The sequence below is a fragment of the Meleagris gallopavo genome, chromosome 1, assembly GCF_905368555.1.
Source record: "Meleagris gallopavo chromosome 1, MGAL_WU_HG_1.1, whole genome shotgun sequence".
Lineage (NCBI taxonomy): Eukaryota > Metazoa > Chordata > Aves > Galliformes > Phasianidae > Meleagris > Meleagris gallopavo.
In genome coordinates, this window is record NC_139404.1 from 153,252,077 (window position 1) to 153,258,286 (window position 6,210).

Here is a 6,210-nt window from a genome sequence, read left to right on the forward strand (position 1 = left end):
TTTCCATTATTTTTTCTTAATCTTTCTACTTGTACTCCTTTGTATACCCAAACCTGCAGGCCAATAAAACTTGTCTTTTGGGCTGTGTTTGTTGTGATGGTGGATGTTATTGCTAGAGGTAGCATTAGCTATTCGAGATATTCTTGTATATTACTGCAATACTATAAACAACAACATAAAATTAGCTAAAAATTAGAAATACAGAAGTACTGTCTGAAATGTTCTCCTTATGTTATACAATGTTACAATTAATTCAGCAAAACTGAATAATTTTATCTTTATAAATGAATCTGTAAAAGTAATTTCTGAAGAAGTGAGGCATGTTCCTCACATCTAAAACTTTAATTCCTGTCAGACACGATGGACTTTTAGGTTTCAAAGTTGAATGAGTAAGCTTTTATAAAGTTTGAGGCAACTGTGTGAGGTATAAGAGTTATGTTCTGAAAGCATCTTAACAACACTGAATGCCACAGAAAAAGTGAAGCCAGACCTGACTAGCGTGTAAGTTCTGAAGACTTGTAAGGATTTCCGTCTGGATAAACAAGCTTGCATTTAGCTGTAAATGTAAAATTTGGTTCATTCTTTGACTTCATAGTTTGGCTGACTGATTTTGGAGATACATCTAGCGGCATTGAGCTTAGAAATGAACTCTTCAGTTGGGGATTTAGGTGTATTTCTAGGCATTGTTCCTCTAAGACTACCATTGTTGTTCTTTTTGTCTGGCATGGGTATTCCTTTCCCTTTGTATGGTGCTCTTCTGCCTAAATGTGAAGCCTAGTATTGAGAGTGGGATTTAATTCCCTGTGTCTTAAGCTAAAGATCATGTCAGCCCCAACAGAGATATGTGTAAATATGTATTTTAAATCTATAATGATTTAGTGAAAAAGATTTTAAAGCCTATGTTTAAGTTGTTAATTGAGGAGTGAAGCTGAATTTCAAGTTCACTGTCATCCTGAAGGGTGGTTTCAGATGATGATGGGTTCTGTTCAGTTTTCAGTTGATGGTGAATGTGTTATGGTTTAAGCAGATACAGAAGGAACTTAGTATAAAGTCAAGGCGTATCGATTGATGAAAGAACTTGGTGGGGTGAGAAGGAAAAAATAGGCCAGTCACTTCGCTTTGGTACCTGGCAGAATATGGAGGTTATTCTGGGAGTTAACAAGTAAACACCTGAAACACAGTGCAGTTATTGGTCAGGATTTGTGAGGAGAAGTCCTGTATGGTGAACGTGATCTCCTTTTTATGACAAGGTTACTCACCTTGGAACAAGAAAAGCTGGTTGATGTAATCTTTTTTTTAATTTCAGCAAAATTCTTGGTGCTGTTTCTTTCAGAATTCTTCTGGACAAAATATCAACATAAAGCCAGACAAATACATAACGCAGTGGGTGAACAGCTGGAAGACAGGTTGGGCTCAAAGGGTTGCGATAAAACGGTATTACACCAGAATGACTGACAGTCACTGATAGGATTCCACAGGGCTCTTATTGTAGGGCCAGTTATCTTCAGTGTTTTAATCAATGATTTGCAGACTGGACTTGAAGGTGTACTATTTCCACTATTTGTGGGAATACCTGTGGTTGCTTTGGTAGTAGAGAGAGTTTGCAAGGAGAATGACAAATGAGAGGGCTGGATAATTGCCAGCTTCACTAAAAGAGCAACTGCCAGGTTCTGCATTGGGTGCAGGCTGAGGAAGAGAGGCTGGTGAGCAGCCTTACAGAGAGGAATCTGGGTTTCAGGTTGAAGACAAGATGAACATGAGTCAGCAGTGTGCCCTGGCAGCCCAAAGGGCCAACCATACCCTGGGAAGCAACACGGCTATCTGGGGAAGGGCTGTCCTGCTCTGCTCTGTGCTGTGAGGGCTCACCTCCTGCACTGGGGGGCAAGGCTGGGTGCCAGAGTGAGAAGGACATAAAGCTATCAGTGTCCAAACGGAGGCTCCAAAGATGGTGAAAGATATGGAGGGGAAGACGTATGAGGAGCAGCTGAAGATCCTTTATTTGTTCAGCGCAGAGCAGGCTGAGGGGAGGCCTCATGGTGGCTGCAGCTCCTCACAAGGAAAAGAAGGGCAGTGCTGAGCTCTGTTCTGTGTGACAGTGACAGGGCTTGAAGGAACGGCATGGAGCTGTGTCAGGGCAAGGGCAGCTGGGGGTTGGGGACAGGGTCTGCACCAGAGGGTGTCAGGCACTGAACAGAGGATGCCCAGGGCAATGGGCATGACACTGAGCTGCTGGAGTTCAAGGAGTGCTTTGAACAGTGCTCACAGACATTCAGGTAGAATTTTGGGTAGTCCTGTGTGTAGTTGGGAGTTGGACTCAATGATCCTTTGGATCCCTTCCAGCTCAGGGTATCCTATGATTCTGTGGGATCAGGTTGTAGATTTGTTATTTTGAAGATCAGATAATACTGCCACAATAAGCTAATTCCGTTTGAATTGAGTCATCAAGAGAACATCACCTAGACTTGCATTAAGCCAATATACTTTGCTGGAGTTAGATCATTTATGAATACATGATCATAATGCTATAAAGAATCACCTGTATTCTTTAGAAAGCAGTTCCAGGTATTTATAATTCCCCTAAGCTTTGTGCCTTATTTGTGCCCTGAATTCATCCATATACTTGGCTTCCAGCCATTGTACTTGTCTCTTAAGTGAGTGGTCAGCCAGTCTTCTGTTGATTCCTTCTCTTTTTGTTTCTGGAGTTTGCATAATTGAATAGTGTTTTAATTTGCAGCTGTTGGGGAGAATTGATTGAAATAATTTTTACTTCAAAGTAGGAAGCAGGAAACCTTTGTTTAAACAATCAGTTTAAACTTTTTTTTTACTGTACACTTACGTGTTGTTTCCAGTGCTGTCCATTGTCTAAAGGATGTTCGGCATGCTGATAAACAGGAGAAATCTTTACATACTGCATAAGCCACTTTTAGCTAAGAAAAAACACACCCTTTATGTTTATACATATATATATATATGCTATATATATGTAATACATCTAATATACAGATAGTATATATATATAGTATAGTATATGTATGTATATATGTATATTATATATATATATAGTGTGTGTGTATATGTGTGTGTATATATATGTATACATATATATATATATATATATATATATATACACACACACATACATGTATAAGTATACTTCTGTATTAGCAGGGGGGTTGAAACTGGGTGATCATTATGGTCCTTTTCAACCCAGGCCATTCTATGATTCTGTGATTAATTTTTTGATTTTTCTGTTGAAATTTTGAGTTAATAAAACTGCATTAAAACAGGAGTTATTATTTCCTGGATCGTTCAGTTTTAATACTGACTCATACAAGCTATGCTTAGGTAGAAATTGGAACTTTCCTAAACTGTAGGAATCATCACTTAAATTATTTGCATTATTTATGTCTATTTTCAATGTGCCTGGTTATTATAAAAATCTTAATAAAAAGTATTTGCTGTTAAAATTAAGGTTTATATTAAATAATGGGTAAGTGTAATAAAAGAAGGAGAAATAGATGAAACTCGCAGGTTCTGTTCAAACTGTACTTGAGAGTTTTAGAACTAGTATGTATCATTCTTCAGCATATTATTTATACTAAAAGATTGGAAGAGAAATTAAATTTGTTGTGTTTTTTTGCTCCTAGTACATTTTTTTAACTTCTATGTGGGCTGTCTAGTGGTGCGTAGTAGTAGAATAGGCTGTGAAAGAGATGATGCTCTTGTGCACCTGCTTATTGGTTAGTGCACTACATTTCATTTTTGTTTAGTCTGTAACTTTTATCAGATTACTAATGGTCATTTGATTGAAACCTCAACAAGTGAGTACTGCTTGAATGTGGACAATAAAAGGAGTTTAAATAATTTTTACAATTTTAAACTTTATTTTTTCAACTTTTTTGAGAAGAATAATTTTAAATAAAAATTAGATTTTTTTCATTAGTTTCATAATAACAATTCAAGAAGACTAGTTCTTTATTAAAGACTGTCTTTACTGTAGAGGTTTTAGACTACTGTTTGTTAGGCTTTTTCTAGAAGTATTAATCTTTGTCAAAAGATAGAAGTGCGCATCTTTTCACATTGTGAAGCTGCATGTGAAAGTAACTTTTATAGAGGTTTCACTTTCTCTCATATAACGACATCACCATTTCTTAAGTGCCTTTTCTGAAATGTCTACTGTGCTTATGTTCTGTTGTACTACTTGAGACCTTTCTGTCTCTTGTTCACCATTTTTTCTTTCCATTTTTATCCAGGATCATTTCAAATGTAATAATGCAATTCAGGTACTCAATTTCCCCCTTGTAATTGCTGCTAGTTAACCATACCATTTCTAAAAGAGGGAGTATGAATATCAGGTGATTTTGCTGAGTTTGGCTCAACCTCAGGAAGTTCTGCTCTTGCACAGTAATTTCATCGTTGATGTCCTGCTGATACTCAAACTAACTGGGGCTTTTTCCTATAATTATTTCAGACTTCTTAGAGACTTGCTTTCATATGTGCTGCTCTATTTCCCTGGTCTTCTCAAGGAGATAAGTAAATAAAGCTTAATTTCTATGTATTCCGATTGTAAAAATATGATAGTGGAGAAGTTTGTTTTCATAAGGAAACCAAACCAAATATAGACTTTTCTCTTTTTTCCTCAACTTTTTCTTAACTTCTTGAAATAGGCCAAAACTTTTTTTTTTTTTTTTTTACTTTAGCAGCTTTTCCAGTGTATGCAGTGTACTTCAGCGCAATAACTCTGTTTCTGCTTGTATTTCTCCTGGATTCAGATAGAGGTATGTCGGATGCAGTGTTATCAAAAACTGTACAAGTTGGAAGTGTTAAGTCTCCTCTTCCTTCTTGAGGAAGAAAAAGGACATTTGTTGGCTCTGTCACTTTCTTTCTCCACGTTATTGTAACTACTGTAGATCATGTCAGAAGGATCAGGCTTAGGAACAAGTACCATTGTAAACTGAAAGGAGCTGTTCAGAAGAAAGATATTATTAATGCTTCAAGCTGTCTGGGGGAAAAAAAATCAGCTCACCAGGTGAAGAGCGCTAGAAATACATTCGGTTAAGGCTCTTCGCCAAAATAGTATCTTGTTCTGCTTTTGAGAGAAGTTCAAATCAATGTTTATTTATCTGTGTTTTAAAAGAAGGAAAGAGAAATAGATTGCAAAAGCAAATCCTATACGTCTCATACAAAACTATTACAGAACTGATTGGACTGTGGGGAGACATCACCTTTCTAAAATCAAATTTATCTTCCATCATCTGTTACAATCCCAGTTTTTGCTCCACATCCTCCTGCTTGTAAACTGGCTTTCATTTCACTCTGTGATAACTTTATTTAGGCTTCCAGTAGAGTGCTTGAATTGGGCTTGTACTTTACTCTGTTGGACTTAGTACTATTCATGATTTTTATGCTCTTCATGGACCACCAGTTTATTAAGAAGTAGCCTCTTACAGTCAAGGAATAGTGTTTCAGCCTTGTGAACAGCTCTCCATGGAGCTTTTGAACTCTGTATTCTGAGTGCAGCTCTTCACATGGCAAAGGAAGAAATGTGAACCTAAAGCATATACAGCCATTAGCTTAAAATCCTAATATGCTATTAATGATATCATTTTTTATTAAAGTGGAAGCTTCAGATGTTACATGTTGTTCTTCACCAGTAATACTGCTTGTTTTCTCCAGTGTTAGTTAGGCTTTTTTTTTTTACTTCCAAGCTTTTTTATTTTTTGAATGCAGCATTAGTTTCCATTGCATGCATTTCTAAATGTAAAAACCAGTCATTGCTTAATTTATATTTTTGTGTTATAGATCACATAGCACGTTACAGGTCCCTGGAGTCCTGAAATTCTGCTGAAGATTTATTACAGCAGTTCCTGAAAACACTGTGGTAAAGCAGTAACCCATTATTTTCTGAGTTAATGCAGTAGACAGCTGGAACTGCACGTGGCATCTCCTCGCTGCTGACTGTATTACCTTTGGGAAAATCTGTGATACCTCACAGCTTACCATGTGGAAGGCAACTCCATTTCTTCTGTTAAGGGTGGCTGTCACAAGCGTTTTGTGTCCTTCTGATTTCTAACTGGGAGACATTCAAGGCCAGGCTTGATGAGTTTCTGGGCAGCTTGATCTAATGGTTGGTAACCCTGCTCACGGCACAGAGGTTGGAAGTAGGTGATCTTTGAGGTCCCTTCCAGCCCAAGTGATCCTATGATTGTA

The 6,210-nt window shown here is 37.3% G+C and overlaps 1 protein-coding gene across 1 annotated transcript in view; it reads left to right on the forward strand.

The window, feature by feature from the left end:
- KLF12 (KLF transcription factor 12) overlaps positions 1 to 6,210 on the forward strand; it is a 280,926-nt gene that overhangs the window by 10,109 nt on the left and 264,607 nt on the right. The gene's annotated exons all lie outside the window — the stretch shown is intronic.